Below are 22,450 nucleotides of genomic sequence, written 5' to 3'. Positions count from 1 at the left end.
CTGGAGATTTAAACACACAAAGACACACAGACAGAGACATGAGTCATCCTTGAAACAAGAATGCCCCCTTTATTGTGTACCAGGGCCGCCTCCTTAACTGATAGTCACACCCCAGCCAAACTCCCAAGAAACCACTCCGCCCACCATCAGGAACTCCTGGGGTTCTCATGCTCAGAGCAGCTACAAACACAGGAAAGACAAATGAAAGACTTTGAGGCACCTTAGCACTACTGCACCCCCCTTCCTGGGAACCAGGCCTCTAGCATTAGGAGACACCTTAGCACTACTGCACCTCCCATCCTGGAACCAGGCCTTTAGCATTAGGAGGCACCTTAGCACTACTGCACCTCCCATCCTGGGAACCAGGCCTTTAGCATTAGGAGGCACCTTAGCACTACTGCACCCCCTTCCTGGGAACCAGGACCCTGGTAACCCACCACGCGTGCACGGGAGCTCTGAGTACTTTCCATCCCCATTGTAGTCTTTCTTCAATAGACCCGGACCCTGGAACTGGGGTGAGACGACCTGCAGGTGTTCCTCCTTGTAATCGCCATAACAGTGATCAAGTAGAGTTAGCTGACCATTGTATGAACTAGTCAAAATAGTTGACAAATGATTTTTGGACTTTCCCTTTGATTCTGTACCACCCCCTCCCTGATTTTGTGTGTGTGTGTTTTTTTTTTTTTACTTTAAAAAAGCTTGTAATAGACAAAGCAGGGTCCTTCTCTCGAGGCTGAGGGACTTCTGCCGTGGCAGAATAAAAATTCCTCTTGCTATTGCATCAACCGTGCTGTGTCTCTTGGGGCGACCTCCTCCTTGGTGGGGCTTTAGGGCCCAACACAAGTTGTTCAGAGCAGCTGCAAGCCTAACAAACTGTTTTGTTTACAGGAAATTCGGGGTCTGGGTTCACAGCCCCCCAACAGGGGATTCAGTTTCTGGTGAACTGAGTGGCTGTAGCTTCGCAAAGGCTTTTTTATGGTTATACAGTTTACACCTTCGCAAGTCAGTTTCTGCACACCAAAACCTCTTCTCAGAAGCTCCCCAAAGAGACAAATGCCCACGGGACCCCAGTCACGGCACATCTCCTTTTTCTGAGTCTTCCCACTACCACGTTTTGCACAGGCTTTGAACCTTTAGGAAACTCTCAGATAAGATCTGCATATTTGAAACCGAAGGTAGCAGTCAGGAAAGGCAGGTCAAAGCCGGATGCTGATTCTCTGGCATCAAACCAGCTGCTGAGCTCTCCAGGAACGCCTGCTACACCTGATCCTACAGCTGCCGCCACTCCCAAGCGCTCAGGTTACAGGCACAGCTACGGTGCCAGGTTACTGTGTGCATTTCTGAGAGATAGACATTATCTATTTTAATATCAGCCTTTTGAGACGATAAAATTCTTATGACATATAACTTATCCTCCTCTGTGTATGTGTATGGGGTGGTGTGTGGAGGCCAGAAGCTGATGGCAGGTGTTTTCCTTGATTGCTTCTTCATCTTTTTATTTATTTATTTATTTGACAGTCAAATCTTCTTTACTGAGGGAATGGGTCTTGGGGCGGGGGTGGGCCTGGGGCCCTCGCTGCACAGCTTGTTCATCGTCACTGCCTCCAGAGTCCTGTGGCTTCATCACATCTGGACGCCCTGGAGAGCTGGAGAAAGGCTCGATGTGCAGTGCTTCAAAGGCATCATCCTTGCCCACTGTGGCTGGGGCTGTGGCCCTGCTGTCTGGCTAGTGAAGCCACACTCGCCCAGAGTTGTTCCTTCGTCCAGGAGCTGGTCATCCTTGTACAGCTGCTGCTCATCGGGCGGCCGCTTGAGGATGCCCTCAACGATGCGCTGCAGCTTGAACACGGTACTCGACTCATGGCGTCCGTGAAGATGGTGGTCTTGTGGCGCCGGATCATGAGAAATGCCTAAGGATGGCCGGCCCACATCAACGCCAGCCTGCGGCCCCCAGCCTGGCCCGGGCGCACCCCCTTTTTATTTATTTTTGTATTAGTTACTATATTAGCTTTTCTCTTCTCTCTTACTGTAATAAAACACCATGACCAGAAACAACTGAAAGAAGATATTTGGCTTATGATTGCAGAGGGCTAGAGTCCAGTGGGGGCAGGGGTGGGGGGTGGGGGCGGGGGACAGGTGAGGATGGGATGGCTACAAGAGTGGGAAGGCCCCCGCAGTGGTGGCATACACCTTTAATTCAGACAGATCTCTGCAAGTTCGAGGCCAGCCTGGTCTACAAAGCAGGCGCTAGGACAGCCAGGGCTACACAGAGAAACCCTGTCCCGGAAAAAAAAAAAATGAGTGGGAAGCCGGCTGATCACATTTCTTCCGTATACAGGAAACAAAAATAGAGAACTGGAAGTGGTGCAAGGCTTTAATCCTTCAGATCTTACCCCCAGCAGCATCCTTCCTCAAGCAACGCTCTGTTTCCTAAAGGTTTCATAACCTCCCTAAACAACATCACTGATCAGGGAGCAAGTGCTTCAAATGTATGAGCCTAGCCGTGTGGTGGTAGTGTACACCTTTAATCCCAGCACTCGGGAGGCAGAGGCAGGCGGATCTCTGTGAGTTCGAGACCAGCCTGGTCTACAAGAGCTAGTTCTAGGACAGATATATGAATGAGCCTATAGAGTGCATTTTTTAAGCTGCCCCAGAGAGTTATTTAAATATTTGTTTGTTTGTTTAGAGATAGCATTGAATTGAGCCTTGACTGGCCCAGAGCTCACTATGTAGATCAGGTTGGCCTTAAATTTACAAATATCTGCCTGACTCTACCTTCTGAGGACCGGGATTAAAGTCATAAACCACCATGCCTGGCTCATCTATTTATTTATTTCATTTATTTTGAGATAGGATGTCTTAGTGCTCTACCGCTGTGAAGAGACACCACCGTGGCAACTCATAAAACAAAAGAAAACATGGTTTCTGAGGGTTAGTCCATCATCATGGTGAGAGCGGCAAGGTGCCTCCTCCCAGTGACACACCTCCTTCAACAAGGCCACACTTCCAAGTCCACCAACTGGGAAACCAGCATTCACTATATGAGCCTTTGGGGGGTCAATCACATTCAAACTACCACAGTCTTTCCGTATAGCCCAGAACTGGCTAGCTCAGAACTCACTACATAGACCAGGCTGGTCTCAGATTCACTGATCAGTCTGTCTATGTCCTCTGAGTGCTGAGATTAAAGGCGTGTGGCACCACACCTGGCTTTATTTACTTTTGAAACAGTCTCTTACTGAACCTCGAGCTCATGAATTTGACGATCTCAACAAGCCCCAGAGACTTTCGTGTCTCTGACTCCCTAGCTTTGGTTTTTAAAGGCATATGCTGTTGTGGTCAGCTTTTTATGTGGGGATGAGGGCTCCAAACTCATGCCTGCATAGCAAGTCACTGAAGCCATTCCTCTTCATATCCTTCGTAAATAGAGTCTCAGAATGTAGCCCAGGCTGGCCTTGAATTTGCGATATTCCACCCTAACACTGAGATTGAGTTTAAGTGTGCACTGCTATGCCTAGCTTACTATTTATCTTATGAAGTTTAATTCACTGGCTATCAGTATATTCTCAGATATGTTAACTATCTCGCCACAGTTAACTTGAACATCTCCATCACACGAAGGAATCTACCAGCTCCCTAATCCCATTGCACCCAGCTTAACCTCAACCCTCCAACCTTAGACCCCTTATCTGCTTTTTATTTCTACAGATTAGATTAGACATGGTATACACAAGATCATACACCCCATCATCTTTTGAGTCTGGTTTCTTTCAAGTACCATACCAATGTCCGTGTTTACGCATGTGGTAGCATGGATCCATGCCTTTTTCCTTGCATGGCTGAAAATGTCCTATGCAGGCCTCTATCACCAACTGCCTGGAACCGAGTAGAATTTCACAGTGGGGTGCATCCTCTCCCACAAGGCTGCACTCACTCCAGACACCAGACTCAGGCACAAGGTCTCTGAGCTGCCTTTGTCTCACCTGGATACCCTTCAATGTTTCTGTGGTTCTCCCTCACAGAACTTGTAAAAGCCCTGTGCTTACTGCAGCCAACAGAAACTTTATTATTATTATTATTATTATTATTATTATTATTATTATTATTTTGGTTTTTCGAGACAGGGTTTCTCTGTGATTTTGGAGGGTCCCTGTCCTGGAACTAGCTCTTGTAGACCAGGCTGGCCTTGAACTCACAGAGATCCGCCTGCCTCTGCCTCCCGAGTGCTGGGATTAAAGGCGTGCGCCACCACCGCCCGGCCCAGAAACTTTTTAAAAATGATTTGTTTATCTTTATGTGCATGAGTGTGTAATGAGTGTGTAGTTCTTATGTATGTATATACGTCATGTGTGTTCCTGGTGCCTTTGAGGGGCCATCAGAGGGCATTAGATCTCCTGGGACTGGAGAAGAGATATGGGTGCTGGGAGCAGAACCTGGATCTTCCTCAAGAGCAGCAAATGCTCTTAGCCACCGAGCCATCTTTCCCTCCCCCAGTCACCAATTTTATGACACCAGATGAATGTTCTACAATTGAATTTTTATTTTGTTTCGGTTGTTTTTTGAGACATATTATTGCTTTGAAGCTTTGGGTCGCCTGGAACTCACTTCCTGATTCTGTCCTTCAAAGTTTGGGATCACAGATATTTGTGAGTCAGCCTGGCCTATAGTTGAATGTAATCCGGACACTGCCACCGAGCCATCTTTCCCCTCCCCCCCCCGTCACCAATTTTATGACACCAGATGAGTGTTCTACAGTTGAATTTTTATTTTGTTTCGGTTTGGTTTTTTGAGACATATTATTGCTTTGAAGCTTTGGTTCGCCTGGAACTCACTTCCTGACTCTGTCCTTCAAAGTTTGGGGTCACAAATGGTTGCCAGCCAGCCTGGCCTATAATTGAATGCAATCCAGACACTGACTACCTGGAGTTAGTGACAGCGCTCACAAGCTTAAATGCAAAGTTCCCAGCAGATTGCTTTTAACGTAGATGCCAGCCACAAGTAAGTTCCCAGGATTTCTATCCTTCCAACTGACTTCAGGATCAGTAATTCGTTAGAGGGACTGGAAGTATATCTCAGTGGTAAAGTGTATTCTCAGTACCAACACATAGCACCAGTAATAATAATAGTAATAATATTAATAATAATAATAGAGGTTGGAGAGAGATGGCTCTTCCGTTAAGAGTGTTTTCTCTCCTTACTTAAGCAAATGTTTTTTGGTGTTTTTGTTTTTGTTTTTTCCAGCAGCCAGTCCCAGAGACCACGCAGCAGGGAAGGTGACTGGTCCCCGGCGGCAGCGGCAACAAACGGATAGGCGGCTGCGGGTGAGAGGGACGGATAGGTACATCATGTAGAGTGAAGTTGGACATTTATTAGGGGGGTTGGAGGGGAAGGAAAAAGGGGAGAAGGAAAAAGGAAGTGGAGGAGTGGGGAGAGAGGCAGAAGCTGCCTCTTCCAGAGAGGGACTGGGAGAGAGAAAGCTGAGGTTGCCAGCAGGAAGGGAGTGGGTGTGGCTTGTCTCTTAAAGAGACAGAATTACAAACATGAGCTGTCCCTTAGACATCAGAGTTATCTCTTTGCCCACTATTGGATACTGTGAGCTGTAAAATTGTTTCTTTCTCTTTTTTTAAAAATTTGTTTATTTATTATGTATACAGCATTCTGTCTGCATGGATGTCCTCAGGCCAGAAGAGGGCACCAGATCTCATTACAGATGGTTGTGGTTGCTGGGAATTGAACTCAGGACCTTTGGAAGAGCAGCCATTGCTCTTAACCTCTGAGCCATCTCTCCAGCCCCATAAAATTGTTTCTTGATCAAAAACAAAACAAAACAAGAAAACAGTACTGTTTGTTCAGTCATTTGCTGGTATTTTGAGTGAAAGAATTAGTTTTTTTTTTCTTCTTTTTTTTGCACTGAATGCGTAAAACCCAGCTAAAATAAATGTCTATTCCTGTCAGGATGTGGCAGGGCAAGACAGCGCAGAGACTCCTCTGTCTTCCATTTTTGTTGAAGCCATTTCATATTTAACTAGAGTTTGATCTCCTTGGTAAAGAATTCTGTGGAAAATTACCCAACTCTATTTATGAATCTGAGGTCAAGACAACCCAACTAACTTCTCTTAGTTTCTGTTAAACCATCTGCTTGTACAAAAAAACCTCCCCCAGCAGCTGCAGAACAAGATACCAGGGTATGGGTTTTGCCTTTAAAAGCTTCTTGCTCAAAGTGCTCGGGGCTGCTCTTAGGTCCCTGAATACCTGAGTGCAGTCCCGGCAGCTGAAATACAGACTTCCCATTGGCTGTAAACGGTGTCTGTGCGGTCACTTCCGGTAGGCTCACTGTCACAAGGGCAATAGTTATTGATGACTTTTTATTCCGCAAACGGTGAAAGAATGGGTGTCCATGTTGCTTCAGTGACCTGAAGGAGCTCTCAAGGTGTCCGTGGTGCAATGTCCAGTGTCAGTGTGTCTCCAACAACAAACTGGACAAGATACTGAGTAGTAGTGAAAGTACAGATTCACTGAAAGTGAAATTAAAATCCCAGGAATCATCCTGCAGGATAAGAGCAGGCGCTAGCAAGGGTTCTTTCTGGGCTTCTTTCTGTTGTTTGTTCTTTTTTGGTTTTTCGAGACAGGGTCTCTCCATAGTTTTGGAGCCTGTCCTGGAGCTAGGCTTTTGTAGACCAGGCTGGCTTCGAACTCACAGAGGTCCACCTGCCTCTGCCTCCCAAGTGCTGGGATTAAAGGCGTGCGCCACCACCGCCCGGCCTAACCCATATATTTTAAACATATTTACATGCAGTGATACTGTATAAACTGATGATGTGACTGCTCCATAGCGTGGTTAGGGAAGGGTTTTTATAGAGACGAGAGAGAAAACAGCCAGGGACATCTGGAGGAGCCCAGAGCAGTAGAGAGGGGCGCACAGTGAACGTGGTCAGTGTTCTCTCTGCGAGAGGGGCGAAGAGCAGAGTGTAGAGAATAGAAAAGGAATAGAGCAAACAGTGAGACTGGCGCGGGGGCTTTGAAATGTCTAACAAGCACTCGGAGTAGGGACCGAGGGAGCCTGGAGGCTAGCATGGACCATGACTATGCTGATCGGTGCTGTACGTTATGGTCATTGGAGGGCCGTGTGTTCTGTTCCCAGGAGGTAAGGGAACTGGCTTCTGAGGAATGCTGGCTTTTATCCACCAGAAATCCTCCCGTAACCCGGCTGGAGCTCATTTCTGGCTATTTGGACTGCCTTTGGAGTTTGGGGAACTGGAATTTCTGTTAGACCTGACACAAACAAGAGATGACAAAGAGGGGTTTTCCCCTGACATCGCTTTTAGAACAGGTGTTTGTGCCCGGGGTTCTCTCAGCCTTGTTCATTCTCTCCAACCAGGAAGTGACTGGAACTAAATTACCCGCTGGTAGGGAGGTGCTGAGTGTTGGCCAGCCCGCAGAGGTTGCTCCAGGGCATGGGGCTGTTTCTATACTTGCCAGTCTCTCTGCAGCCACTCATCCCTTGTCCCTAAGTTGTCACCTCTAGTGAACATGTTGGGAAGTTTACTTCCAATTTTAGAGCCTTGTCCTACTAGGCTTCTTTCTATTTCGTTTTTTTCTAATAATTTATTTTTATTTTATGAGCAGTGATCGGTGTCTCGCCTGCATGTATGCCTGTGTGAGTGTTTCAATCCCCTGGAACTGGAATTGCAGAGAGTTGTGAGCTGCCATGTGGGAGCTGGGAATTAAACCTGAGTCCCCAGCTTCAGGGAATCCTGCAGGGCACCAGGCATGTACATGGTGCATAGACATACATGCAGGCAAACATATATACATGCATACATACAAAATGAATCTTAAAAAAAAAAAGAGTGTATTATCACATCCAGGAAAACATAGGGCTTTTTGTTTGTTTGAGGTTTAGGTTTTTGGTTCTGTTTTGTTTTGTTTGTGGGTTTTTTGTTGTTGTTGTTGTTTTTCGAGTTTGAGACAGGGTTTCTCTGTCTCTATGTAGCCTTAACTGTCCCGAGTCTCACAGCTGTGGAATAATCCTTTTGTACTTGTGAAGGTGGGTTGCTGTCATTGTTAATAAAGAATTGATTGATTAGGCAGGAGAGCCAAACTGAGCTAAGGTGGGCATGAAGAAGGCTGGAGCCACCAGCGAGATGCAGAGGAAGCAGGAGATGAACATGCCATGCTGAATAAAGGTGGTAGGGGGGGGAGATAAGAAGTGTGGGTTAATTTAAGTTGTAAGAGCTAGCTAGTAACAAGCCTAAGTTATTGGTCAATCATTTATAATTAATAATAAGTCTCCGTGTGCTTATTTGTGAACTGGCTGACGGGACAGAGAAAGTTCCTCAGCATCTCACAGTGTAGACCTAGCTGGCTTGGAACTCATGAAGTGCTAGGGTCAAAGGCATGAGCCACCACATCAGATGACAACGTTTTCACTCACACCTCGGTCTTTCTTTCATCAACTCTTGCAGCTCTAACCTTAGCCTGCGTTATGATGGCAGCACATTTTAGTTTATATATGCGAGGCAAGGAAAGTGTTCCCTATTCTAACGTAATATGTATTCCCATAAGCTACCCAGATAAAGGAGAAAGCAACAGTTTCTTATACATTCTGTTAAACAGTCTACTTCCATCCTTTAATTCCACCTTTGTAAATGGTCTTGATTTAATTGTGGTCTCCACCAGGGCTTCATTAAGGGGGTGCTATCACGAATATGGCTCCAATATCAGAAAGTCCCCCAAATGTCTCTTTTCCACTCCCCAGCTGCCTTCCTCATCCATGGTCATCCTCTGTGTGTGTGTGTCTCTGTGAGCAAAGAGAGTTGGACTGAAGGACTCTGGGGCTTTGTTTCCAGCCCAGGTGATTCAGGTCAGGCTTCTTGAATTCTTCCAAACAAAGACGAAGAGAACCCATTGAGAGAGCAGCACAAGCCGTTCCCGTTCCATCTGTTCTGATCTTTTTGGGGCAAGAAGGAAGATAGGGAACAATAAGGGGCTGGGTTTGGGAAAGAAAAGAAGCTCCTTATCCTGGAATCTTAGTTTTTATTTTCTGCTGGCTGAGAATCAAGACAAATATTTATTATGTAACATAACTGACAAAGCTGAAGTTCCCTACCAAGATGGGGCATGTTTTCCTAAAGCCACTGTTACCAGAGTCTTTAGGGACAGAGCGAGGACCTTGACAGTGCCAACAGGCTGGGCATGGCCATCCATTCCCAACAGGCCAGACAGACAGACATATAATAGTGAAAAGCAGAGGGAAGAATGTTTATTCAACGATGCCACATTAGAGAGAGGAACCAATAAAAGTCCTTGATCACCGACCAAGTCCGTCTTGACATTCTGACCTGGGGTTTGGTTTAAACAGAAGGTAAAAGGAAAGACTGCCTAAGCAGTCGTGCCTGAGGTACAGATGGTCCTAGCACTGATGCACCTTTGTCTGGGCTCCAGTACATCCTGAAACGGGGTCTAGCAAGCTGTCAAAGGCATGGTGGTGCACTTGGGAGAAGCAGGCAGATCTCTGTGAGTTTGAGGCCAGTCTGTTCTACAGAGCAAGTTCTAGGATAGCCAGAGTGACACAGAGAAACTCTGTCCCAAAATACAACAAAACAAAACAAACAAAAAACTCCCCAAAACCCAAAACTTTGTGAACCCCCTCCCTAAGAGAACTTTCTCTTTTCTCCTCTGGCTGGCATCAGGCTCCAGCCTTTCTCTTTTCCCAACAGGAGATTCCTGGGCGAGGGGTGTTGGGAGGGGTGGGAATTCCAGTTTGTTCAGGCCCTGAAAGCCAACGGGAGGGGCATAAATGTCTCTTTAGAATATTTTGATTGGCAGGATAATTGCAACATCTCAAATAAGAAAGTTAAAAATAACAAACTTACTTAGAGCCAGAATGTCTGTGGTTTACTTGTTATTGTTCTTCTCTCTAAGTCTTAACAATGAGTCTCATAAAACATCCTACAATCTAATTTATAAAAGGAACACCTTTGGGACGGCTCAGTGGTTCAGAGGCCCTGGGGTTCAATCCCCAGCACCTACAAGGCAGCTCACAACCGTGTGTAACTCTAGTTTCTGAGAGTCCAACACCTTCTCACAGACATACATTCAGACAAAACACCAATGCTCGTAAAACAAAAATAAATGAATGTTTTAAAAAAAGCAAAAATCCTTCAACGTAAGACAAACAAGGACTGTTGCTATCACTCAGTACTAGAGTGTTTTCCTAGCGTGCTCAAGGTCCTGGATTTGATCCCCAGCACCACAAACACTTTACATCCCTGAATTGACTTTGCCGGGTGTGGTGATAGTTTGTGTTTGTTAAGCCAACACTTGGAAAGTGGAAGCCAAGGGATCAAAGCCAGGCTCAGGGACACAGTGTAACTGAGGGGGCAGTATAGAAACCACAAAAATGGCTACGCAACAGTTAGGGAAGGTTTTTTCTTTTTTCTTTTTCTTTTTTATCATAGGTAAGAGAGACAATAGCAAGGCATCTGGGGAGTCAGGGAATGGGGAGGAGCAGAGAGGAAAGGTGGAAAAAGGAACAGCCTGCTGATTGCCAGGGCTTTCTCCAGGGCAGAGAGAGGGGAGCAGAAATGTCGGTAAAGTCCTGTCCGTTCTATGGTGTTCTACTGAGGTGGGAGGAGGGCAGTTTAGCTGGAACAGCCTAGGATCTAACATGGGGCTCTGATCTGTTGGAGGCTTGTGTGAGTTAATAAAGAACTAGATTTGAGTTAATAAAACAGAATTTGAGTTAATAAAAAACTAGACAATGTCTCCAGAGTTTCGGGGAAGAGGGTGGGACCAAGTAAGAAAGTAAGGCTTTTACTGGCAAGCAGAAACCCACTTTACAAGGTTTCTGAGGAATGTCAAGAGTTTCCGGGGTCAGAGTTCAGTCTAAGCTGAACCCAAACTGTCATTTTGGTAGATTGAGATCTAACACATTTCTAGGCTGTATGAGAACTGTCCCAAAAGCGAGGGGGGGGGGAGAGAGAGAGAGAGAGAGAGAGAGAGGAGAGGAGAGGGGGGGGGGGGGGGGGGAGAGGAGAGGGGGGGAGAGGAGAGGAGAGGAGAGGAGAGGAGAGGAGAGGAGAGGAGAGGAGAGGAGAGGAGAGGGAGGCAGACCACCCTGCATATTTTTCACCTTTCCACCTCAACTTTAAACTTTGCTTATTATTTAAACCTTGTTATAAATTACATCATTTAAACCATGTAACTTAAAAGGCCACAAAGTCATCTACGTAGCCAATGTCCCGATGCCTGAGGAAGATGCTCCTTCTTTTTTTTTTTTTATTTATTCATTCATTTATTTAAGGACGCTCCTTCTTGAGAAGCCCCTGCTTCAGGTGTCCTGATTCTGCCCCTTTCCTTCCTCTGACAGCCGCCTGCACTTGATCCTGAAGCGACCTTATCCCTTCTCTCGGCCTAATCAATTCACTAACTGTATTCTGCGCTGATTTGCCCTAAAGGCAAGGATCTGACCTCATCAGACTGAAGGTCACGAAGGATGACCCCCTCCTGTTCTATGGCTTTCTGGGCTTCTGATAATTCCATTTTATTTTATTTTATTTTTCCTAGGTTATTTTGGAGACAGGGTTTCTCTGTGTAGCCCTGGCTGTCCTGAAACTCGCTCTGTAGACCAGGCTGGCCTCAAGCTCAGAGATCCACCCTCTTCTGGCTCCGAAGTGCTGGGATAAAGGATTTAGGGAGTGTGTCCCCATCAATTAGCTGGCAATTTCATTTTATTAATAACGGGTTAAAGATGGTTTCTTTGGCCCTCCTTGTTTTCCATTCTTTTTTTTTTTTTTTATTCTCTTCAGACTCAGGCTAATGATCTCGGCTGTTAGGTCAGCCAGCATCTAAGTAACTCACCTTCAGAAGCTTCACCAGTGTGTTCCTTCAGGGAGACTCTGAGACGGAAGACTGAAGCTCAAACCACCAGATGACAGCAGGTCCCATTTCCCCCTCATTTTAGTCATTAACTGACGAGGGAGGGGGACTTGATTGGGGGAGGGGGAGGGAAATGGGAGGCGGTGGTGGGGAAGAGGCAGAAATTTTTAATAAATAAATAAATTAATTAACTAATTAAAAAAAACAGATAGCCACCATGAGATTGTAGACTTAGCTTTAATTTCTTTAATTTGTTTATACTTTCACTTTTTTCTTTTCTTTTTTGCATTTGTTTGTTTGTTTTGTTGTTGCTGTTTTTTTGAGGCAGGGTTTCTCTGTGTAACAGCCTTAGCTGTCCTGGAACTAACTCTTGTAGACCAGGTTGGCCTTGAACTCACAGAGATCCACCTGCCTCTGCACCCCAAGTGCTAGTGCTAGGATTAAAGGTGTGCACCACCACCGCCCGGCTAATTTCACTTCTTACATTGTATGTGTATGCGTGCGCATAGGTACAGGTTGTGCCAACGCCTGTGGAGGCAGAGGGTAGAAACGCTGGGTCAGGAATGTGTCTGCCACCTGTGAGACAGGGTTTTTCACTGGCCTGGAGCTCACCAGTTAGCTTTTTCTTGTTGGTCAGGGAACCCTAGGGGTCTGCCTGTCTCTGCCCCCACAGCACTGGGGTTTTAATTGCGTGGCATCATGCCTGGCTTTTACGAGGGTGTCAGGAATCGAGGACTTAGAACCTCGTGTTGCAAGACGAGCGCTCTGTCATCTGAGATCTCCTCCCACCCCAAGTCTAAATTTTCCCAACTCCTCACGAGTTGGATTGGGAATTTCTAAATCTTTCTAATAACTGATCACACAGTCTTTGCTGCTCCTCGTGCAAAGGGTGAGGACGGTGGCAGCCTACCCAGGAAATCACAGTTCCTCATTTTCCTCCCTTTGGTCTTTCTCTTCACAGATCAGACAGAGCAGTCTTTGTTTGTCCACAGCTTCAGTCACCTAAGGTCAGCTGTGGCCAGGAAACAGTAAATGGAAAATTCCAGAAATCATTCGTAAGTTCTCAGTCGCCCCTCCTCCCCACCATTGCGTGATGAAATTCGGTGCTGTCCCATCCAGTCCTGACTGGATGTGACTCATTCCTTCACCCAGGATATTGGCACCACACACTGCTACATCTTGGTCACTTATTCGTCAGAGCCAAGTTGTGAAGCACAGTGATTGCGCTTGTTACAACTGCTCTATCATCGATAGTGTCTTTCTCTGCCTGATTTTAAAGTCAGACTTACTCATTTTATTTTATGTGTTTTTTGCCTCCATGTACATATGCACACACGGGTGCACACACACACACACCCGTCCCCGGGTGCTTAGCGGTGCTCACCACAGGTCAGAACAGATCCCCTGGAACTGGAGTTACAGGTGGTTATGAACCACCGTATGGGTGCTGGGAATTGAACCCAGGTCCCCTTCAAGAGCAACAAGTGCTTCAAACCACTGAGCCTTTTTAACTAAGACCTCATTCTGTTCACATACTGTGTATTCAACCTGTTCAGGATTATCTGACCTCTAAATAAAGGTTCAACCAATATTGCAGCATTTTGGACTTCTGATATAATTAACTCCTCCAATCAGGGTGGTGGCGGTGCATGCCTTTAATCCCAGCACTTGGGAGGCAGAGGTAAGTGATGTCTGGAGTTTGAGGCCAGCCTGGTCTACAGAGCGAGTTCCAGGACAGACTCCAAAGCCACTCAGAGAAACCCTGTCTCAAAAAAACAAACAAAAAATAATTAACTCCTCCAAGCTCAGCTGAACACACAGCTCTCCTTGTCCCATATTCTGTGTTTTTCTTTTGTGAAGAAACACACTCATGTCTCTGACTCAGAACAAAGTGCGTATGTGAGATGCCCTGATGACCAGATTTGAGACCATTCTCTGGGAGCAGCCAGGCATTGAAAGGGACGGTGGAAGCAAGATGTGGGTATAAAGTGATACCCACTTTGTGTGTTCCCTCGTGTGCTGTTCTGAGTCAGGAGGTCCAGAAGAATGGCTTCTCCTGCATGAGAAGCCTGTAAAAGATTGATTAGGACAAAAGCTCCTCGTTCTGTCTCCTTACTATGTTCGCTGTGCTCGGTGTACAGAGAGGATGCCTTTGTTTAGGACTTCTTTAGATTAGACAACTCTTAGATTAGACCGTTCTCTTCCAGACTAGACTTCTTTTAGACTGGACTACTATTAGATGAGAAGAGGGGAGATCAAAACCTCTTTTAAATCAGGTAAACGACCCCAGAAGTTACTTTCCTGCTTCATGCAGCCTCACCACAAATATGAACCATTTGGATACAGATTGGTGCTCGAAACCCTTCCTCATTTTCTTTATTTGTTTGCTTGTTTATTTTGAAATTCGCCTGCTGTCTGAGCTAGCCTCAAACTCATTATGCAGCTGGGGATGACCGTGGATTCTAATCCTTCTTCCTCTGGTCCTCCAAAACAAAGATTACAGACATGTGTATGCTCAGTTTGTATGGTGGTGGGAATCAAATCTAGAGCTTTTTGTGTGCTAGACAAGGTTTCCACCAACCGGATTATATTCCTAGACTCTCTTTAGTCTTTGAGACCTAGTCTTACTATGTAGCTCAGGATAGCCTGGGACTCATGATCCATCCTTCTGCCTCAACTTTCTTTTTTTTTTTTATGCTTTATTCTGTTTTGAGACAGGTTGTCAAGTAGCCTAAAATGGCCTTGAAGTCACTATGGCAGCTGGAGATGATACTGAACTTTTGGTCTTGTTGCCTTTGCCTCCCAAGTGCTGGGATTATGGACATGGGCCACGACACTCAGCTTGGTTTAATTTCTTCCAGCCGTTGTAACACCCCACATCAAAGGAAGAGACTTTTTCTATGATTATTTGAATAGATTCAAAAGAAAATTTTGACAAAATCCAACACCTTTCATAAAAAACATTCAACAAAAGAAAGATCTAAGAAATTTCCTCTCATCATAATGAACTGTATGAAAAAGTGTCAGCTGAGACCATATTTGATGATGAAAGACTAGATGTTTTTGCCCTAAGATCATCAACAACACAAGGACGCATATTCTCAGAACTTCTAGTCAGCAATGTGCTAGAGGTCCCCGTCATGATAATTCATCACGGAAAGCACGGCTTTGCCTCAAAAAACCAAAAACAGCAAGCTGGGAAGATGGCTAATGAGTAAAGTGATGGCTGAACAATCGTGAGGACCCAGATTCAGATCCCCATCACCCATGTAAAAGCTCTGCTTAGCAGCAGCTAACTACAACCTTGGCGCTGGTGGTGGGGAGCAGAGGCAAGTGGGGCTGAGGGCTTACTGGCTGCTCAATCCTGCTGACACAGTAAACTCCAGGTTCGTGGAGAGAACGCGTCTCAAAAACAAATGGGGAAACTTGGAGCTTGAAAGACAGTTCAGCAGTTACGAACACTTGCACTCTTGCGGAGGGCCCAGGCTCACTTCCCAAGTACCCCCTGACGTGGCTTCTCACAACCATCTGCCCCCCGTTTCTGCTGAGTGGACTCTATGCCAGCTGAATTGATCTTACAGTAAAGTCTGAGGTAAGGACTCAAGCTCATCCATCCACAAGGGGATAATCTATTGTACCATTAGTTGCGACCATAGTGGTTTCCCATTCAATTCTATCAACACCATTTTCACAATCATTGTGTATAGGCACATTGACTTACCTGAGTTCTTGTTTATTTTATATTGATGTCTGTCACCACCTTACACTATCATCACACTGTCTTGATCACTGTTGTTTAAAGAACAGGATTTGAAACTAGGAAGTATGAGTTTCCTAACTTAGTTCTTCTTTTTCCAAACACTCATCTCCTTTCATGTTGACATCAAGCTGCACCCTGTTCCAAGTTGGTAAGTTGGTTTGTGTTGCGTAAAACAGTAGGGTTTTTTTTTTTTGTCTGTACAAACTGCATTTGACTCCATTTTGTGGGCGCATCAGAGGCAGATGACTCTGCACCCTTTGGGCACATAAGTAACGACGTCTAGTGGGAACCATGAGGCATAGAGACTGGTAGATAACTCACCCGTCAAAGGGTGCCACCCTGTAACGGAGCAAAGTAACTTAAGCCCATGGCTGTATAAAATCACAATGGAAAACCAAAGCCGGGAGTGGTAGCTCCATGGTCCCAGCACTTGGGAGGCAGAGGCAGGTGGATCTCTGTGAGTCTGAGGCCAGCCTGGCCTACAAAACAAGTTCCAGGACAGCCAAGGCTATGCAGGAAAAGCCTGTCTCAAAAATGTTTTTCTGAAAACCAAGCTGAAGAGCTTCTCCAACACTCTGTACTGAAATACAAGTGCAACACCTGGGCCAGGGAGACGATGCCTCTGTTAAGAGCACTGACCTGGTTTAGTTCCCACAACCCACAATGTGGCTCGTAGCCATCTGTGGTTCCAGTTCTAGGAAATCCAATGCCCTCTTATGGCTCCAGAATACCAGACACGCACATGGTACACAGGCAAAACATCCACAGACTTTAAAAAAAAATAAAAGTGTAATACCGTTACCTGGATACATAGAAGACACCAAGCCCTGAAATGGTGATGGATACCACGGATCTGTGGTGTGCTTATCTGATGTGTGCGTCAAGGGACTGACAGACAACTCACATCTGCCTCAGAGTTCCTGCTTGACTAAGTACCCATTGTCGATGTGGCCTGCTTGAATTTCTGTTCATTTATCTAGACCTGGGTCTGTCTATGGAAACTGGAGGAAGCTCTGCATGAGTGAAGTCCTGAGTGAATGTGCCTTGTTGATGTGGGCACAGCCATAACAAATACTTGGACCCCTGGGAAAGTGGCAAAGGCATTCTTCATATTGGCAAAGCCTTTTTTCTTAGGCTTTCTTATTGCTATGATGAAACACCATGACCAAAAGTAACCTGGGTTTATTTGGCTTACACTTCCACATCACTGCTCATCATTGAAGCAAGTCAAGCAGGGCAGGAGCCTGGAGGCCGGAGCTGATGCAGGGGCCATGAGGAGTGATGCTCACTCACTTGCTCCTTGTAGCTTGTTCAGCTGCCTTCTTAGAAAACCCAGGACCACCAGCCCCGGAGTGGCACCACTCACAGTAGCCTGGGCCCTTCCACATCCATCACCAATAAAGACAATTCTCTACAGGCTTGCCTGTAGCCTGCTTTTTTTTGTTTTGTTTTGTTTGTTTTTCAAGACAGGATTTCTCTGTGTAGCAACTCTGCCTGTCCTGAAACCTGGAACTCACTCTGTAGACCAGGCTGGCCTCAAACTCACAGAGATGTGACTGCCTCTGCCACCCAAGTGCTGGAATTAAAGACATGCGCTACTACTACCCAGTCTGTAGCCTGATTTTATGCAAGCATTTTTTCAATTGATGTTCCTTCATCTTAGTTAACTATAGCTTGTGTCAAATTGATGCAAAACCAGCCAGTACCTTTAGTAAATTGTTGACCAGAGGCTTTGATAATTTATTTCTTTTTGTTGTTGATTTTTAGGGCAAAAACATCTTGGTTTTCATCATCAAATATGGTCTCACCTGACATTTTGTCTGTACACTTCATTACCATGAGAGGAAACTTCTTAGATTTTTCTTTTATTGAATATTTTTATGAAAGGCGTTGGATTTTGTCAAAATTTTCTTTTGAATATATTCAAATAATCACAGGAAAAAATCTCTTTCTTTGGGCTGGAGAGATGGCTCAGTGGTTAAGAGCATTGCCTGCTCTTCCAAAGGTCCTGAGTTCAATTCCTGGCAACCACATGGTGACTCACAACCATCTGTAATGAAGTTTGGTGCTTTCTTCTGGCCTGCAGACATACACATAGACAGACCATTGTATACATAATAAATAAATAAAAAAATTTTTTTTTTTAAAAATCTCTTCCTTTGATGTGGGGTGTTACAGTGGCTGGAAGAAGTTAAGCTAAGCTGAGTGTCGTGGCGCATGCCCGTAATGCCAGCACTTGGGAAACAGAGGCAACAAAACCAGAAGTTCAGTGCCATCCCCAGCTGTCATAGTGACTTCAAGGCCACTCCAGGCCACTTGAGAGTCTGTCTCAGAAGAAAATAAACAAACCATGAAAAAAGAAAGATTTAACAACTTTTTATTCCAGGGATATATCCAATCAATATGTATAATTTTTTTCTCTTTGCTGCCTTTGGTTTTGTCAGTATTTGTCTTGGTATCCTGGGTCTATATTCATTAAAAGACTTTGCACTTCTCTCCCCACCTTGTTTCTTTTCTTTCCTAAATTAAGCCACAATATCATGCTTACTATATACAATATCACATCTTAGAAAGCTGGCAACTTAGCAGGGCAGTAGTGATGCAAACCTTTAACCACATCACTCGGGAGGGAGACACAGGTGGATCTCTGTGAGTTTGAGGCCAGCCTGGTCTACAGAGTGAGTTCCAGGACATCCAGGGCTACACAGAGAAACCTTGCCTTCAAAAACCAAAAGAGTCGGGCGGTGGTGGCTCACGCCTTTAATCCCAGCACTTGGGAGGCAGAGGCAGGCGGATCTCTGTGAGTTCGAGACCAGCCTGGTCTACAGAGCTAGTTCCAGGACAGGTTCCAAAGCCACAGAGAAACCCTGTCTCGAAAAACAAAACAAAACAAAACAAAACAAAAAAAAGAAAGAAAGAGGGCTGGAGAGATTGCTCAGCAGTTAAGAGTATTGCCTGCTCTTCCAAAGGTCCTGAGTTCAATTCCCAGCAACCACATGGTGGCTCACAACCATCTGTAATGAGGTTTACTGCCCTCTTCTGGCCTACAGATATACACACAGACAGAATATTGTATACGTAATAAATAAGTATTTAAAAAGAAAGAAAGAAAGAGAAAAGAAAGAAAAAGAAGAGGAAAAATAATGTCTTGCTGGGGTGAGGACATATACCTAGCACCCAGGATGTAGAAAAAACAGAAGGATTTCCAGTCTGAGTGCTGTCTGACTATGTAACAGAGCCTCAAAAAGTTTTTTAAAAATATCTTTTTATGGTCTATTTAACTTTATTTTATATGCATTGGTGTGAAGGTGTCAGATCCCCTGCAACTGGATCTTCAGACAGTTGTGAACTGCCACTTGGGTGCTGGGAATTGAATCTGGGTCCTCTGGAAGAGCAGTCAGTGCTCTTAACCACTGAGCCACCTCTCCAGCTCCCCCTCAAAAAGTTTTTGCCACAACGATTTAAATCAGAGCTCAAGTGTTCTTTCCGGGATATAGCTTTAAGTGGCTTAAGAAGATCTGTGTGTGATCTGGGTAATGAGGGATTCTGAGCATTAGGGAAAGAGGCTGGAGGGTGTAGGTGGGAAGGGATGGACTGAATAAGAATAAAACAAACATGGCTTTGTTTTCAGCGTAAAACTCTTCATCTGGGAGTCGAGAACAAGACCAAGCGTGTGTTTCGCTCCAGATGCTAGACAAGGAAAAGAAGCTAGAAGGGATCATCTTCAGGCTCAGGAAAGCCCTCTGACCACATTTCACACTTCAACAGAAAAAAAGCTACCCACATTAGATACCTGACCGCAGAGTGTCGTGTAGAGCCGCACTTCTCCAATCCTGCCCCTTCCTTCCTTCCTTCGCTTCCTTCTGTCTTGGCAAGGGTGTGTTACTCAGCCTTGCTCCATCAATTCAAGTTTCTCAATCTTATCTTCGGTCTTCTCTGGGCTGCCTTGTACCTCTTGTTTTAACTGTAGATGAATGAGTTTTCTCTCTAGGCTGCTGGGTACTACCCAGAAAACATATATCACAGGTCTTGACCCTGGAAGTGGGACACATAGTCCCCAGTTTCTCTAACCTCCAAAGTCAGCTAGGAAACTCTTCTTTTTTTTAATATTTATTTACTTGTTATGTATACAATATTCTATCATGGTATGTATGCCTACAGGCCAGAATAGGGCACCAGACTTTATTACAGATAGTTGTGAGCCACCATGTGGTTGCTGGGAATTGAACTCAGGACCTTTGGAAGAGCAAGCAATACCCTTAACCGCTGAGCCATCTCTCCAGCCCCCTAGGAAACTCTTCTTGATTGGCCTTAGAGTATGTGTTATTTCCACATTGTCTTCTATATCTTTGTGTTAGCAATACCCAGTCCTACATCCATTCCTCTCATCCAATCAATCTTCCAGGAAAGATTGGTGGAGTACTTGCTGGGATTCACATAGACGCAGGGATTCGCATAGGTACCACTTTCGGGACCTGGATATTCAGAGCTGAGTAAGGGAGGCTCCTAGCTTCATTGAGCTATGTTGTTTATTACAGTTGCTTGACCACTTTATGCCCCCACTGATGGGGGCCTCCCATCAGCTAGCTCTCTGCAGGTTGTGGGGGAATCCTGCATGGGGAAAGCGGCAAACGGCTCACATGCCTTATAGTGAGAACAGATGCTGGAATTGAAAGGAAGATTAAGGGTTAAAACAGAGTTTAGAGTCTAATAAAGATGAATAAGAGAGCTTGTCACTGGGTGTATAACAGTCAAACTAGAAGGATAAAAAGGACAAGGATCAGTCGGGCAGTGGTGCTGACCGCCTTTGATCTCATCATGTGGGAGTCAGAGGCAGGAGAATTTCTGTGAGTTCAAGGCTAACCTGGTCTACAAAGTGAGTTTCAGGACAGTCAAGGGTACACAGAGAACCCTGTCTCAAAAAACAAACAACAACAGCAGAAAAGAAGACAAGGATCGGGGGCAGTTTGTTCTCCTCCCACACCCCTTAACCTCACTCTGAAGCTTTTGACAGACATATGTAAGGCACTATTGCCCTATTATATATTCTTGCTTCTAACAGAGCTAATTGTAACAGACTAAATTGTAAAGAAGCTTTCACGTAGGAGGCCGCTCCATAGCTAAGGCGCTACATACACATGAAATAACCAAGGAAGACTACAGCCACATCCCTCGGAAGATGTTAGCTCCCTGCCATGGTAAAAGTACAAGCTGAGCCTGTACATGTGACAACAAAGACAGCTTAGTGTAACTACCAGCAGTTGAGATAACTGCAGGGTTGGCTAAATGACTGACGGATGGCAGCTCAGCCAAAGCTTGAGCTGGAGAGGAACACAGAGGCTTCAAACACCCCTAACTGGGTGGGCAGAACCACACAGCCATCTTCCTGGCTGGGTCAGGGGAACATATATAGTGTGGGCTTCTCATTGGCTTGACCTATGATATCACAGAAACTAACGACTCTTTTTCTAAAGATTATTTATTTATTCATTCATTCATTCTGCCTGTATGTACTCCTGCACACCACACCGGAAGAGTGCACCAGATCTCATTATAGATGATTATGAGCTTCCTTGTGGTTGCTGGGATTGAATTCAGGACCTCTGTAAGAGCAGCCAATGCTATTAACCTCTGAGCCATCTCTCCAGGCCGGAAATTAACCAGTCTTAAGAGAGATTTATTCAGCTATGTCCAGTTTCTGTCATTACTCTATAAAAACCCTGGATGGAACTGGAGAGATGGCTCAGTGGTTAAGAACACTTGTTGTTCTTCCAAAGGACCCAAGTTTGATTCCAAGCTCCTATATTAGATGGTTTACAGCCTCTTGTAATTCCAGCTCCATGAGGTTCTATACTCTTTTCTAGCTTCCACTGGTATGGCATACAAATAGCATATACACAAAGATAGATACACTAAATAATATTTCTTTCTTTTTTAAAAATAATTTTTTATTTTGATTTTATGTGCTTTGGTGTTTGCCCGCTTTTCCAGAGGACCTGGGTTCAATTCTCAGCACCTACATCGCAGTTCACAACTGTCTGTAAGTCCAAGGTCTGAGACCTTCACAAGGACAAAGATGCAGGGAAAACACCAATGCACATAGAATAAATAAACAGATAAATAAATAAACAAGTAAATAATGAAATTTATAAAACCCTACCATGATCTCATGTATTCTAGGCTAGCCCCAGGCTCACTTTGTAACTAAGGATAACCTTGAACTTTTTTGCTTTTTGTCTTTTGAGACAGGGTTTCTCTGTGCAGCCTTGGCTATCCTGAAACTATCTCTGTAGACCAGGCTGGCCCCAAATTCACAGTGATCCACCTGCCTCTGCTGGGATCAAAGGTGTGTGTCACTTCTACTGGCAACCTTGAATTTCTTCTCCTTTTGCCTCCACCTCTGAATGTTGAGATTCTAGGATTTATGTGGCACTAGTTGTTGAACTTGGGGCTTGGTGAGTGCTAGCCAACCACTCTGCCAACTAAACTGTGACCCCCGGCTCTGCAACATGTGCATTTGGAAGGGACACAGCTATTTAGTCCACAGCACCCTCTATCCAACCAGAATCCAAACTCTGTGAGAGAAGGAACTTCTGCTTTATTCCTGTTGCGTTCCCAGGGTTTGGTGCAGCGCGATGGAATGGGGACTTAAATAAGAAAGTATTCCCAGTTTCCGTTACAATGATCTGTAGCTCTTTCTAACCAGCAGGAGCAGTTTTGCTCATCTACTCTTATAGGTTCTGAGCCTGGAACATGGCGGCCATTTCTGTGTGGGATGTGCTTTCTGGAGAAGTGAGATGTTGTAACAAT

The 22,450-nt window shown here is 45.2% G+C and overlaps 1 long non-coding RNA gene and 1 pseudogene across 1 annotated transcript; one reads left to right on the top strand and one right to left on the bottom strand.

Moving 5' to 3' along the window:
* Positions 1-806: 806 nt before the first annotated feature.
* Positions 807-9,207, bottom strand: LOC126493377 (elongin-B-like; annotated as a pseudogene).
* Positions 9,208-11,105: 1,898 nt separating this feature from the next.
* Positions 11,106-18,124, top strand: LOC126493365 (uncharacterized). The gene is made up of 3 exons (XR_007589796.1): positions 11,106-11,942; positions 12,842-12,935; positions 14,599-18,124. It is a non-coding gene; the product is annotated as an uncharacterized lncRNA (long non-coding RNA).
* The last annotated feature ends 4,326 nt before the right edge of the window (positions 18,125-22,450 follow it).

The sequence above is a fragment of the Alexandromys fortis genome, unplaced genomic scaffold, assembly GCF_014885135.2.
Source record: "Alexandromys fortis isolate MF-2015 unplaced genomic scaffold, M_Fortis_MF-2015_v1.1 scaffold_341, whole genome shotgun sequence".
Lineage (NCBI taxonomy): Eukaryota > Metazoa > Chordata > Mammalia > Rodentia > Cricetidae > Alexandromys > Alexandromys fortis.
The sequence above is the reverse complement of the archived record's forward strand: the minus strand, read 5'-3'. Positions and strand labels throughout refer to the sequence as shown.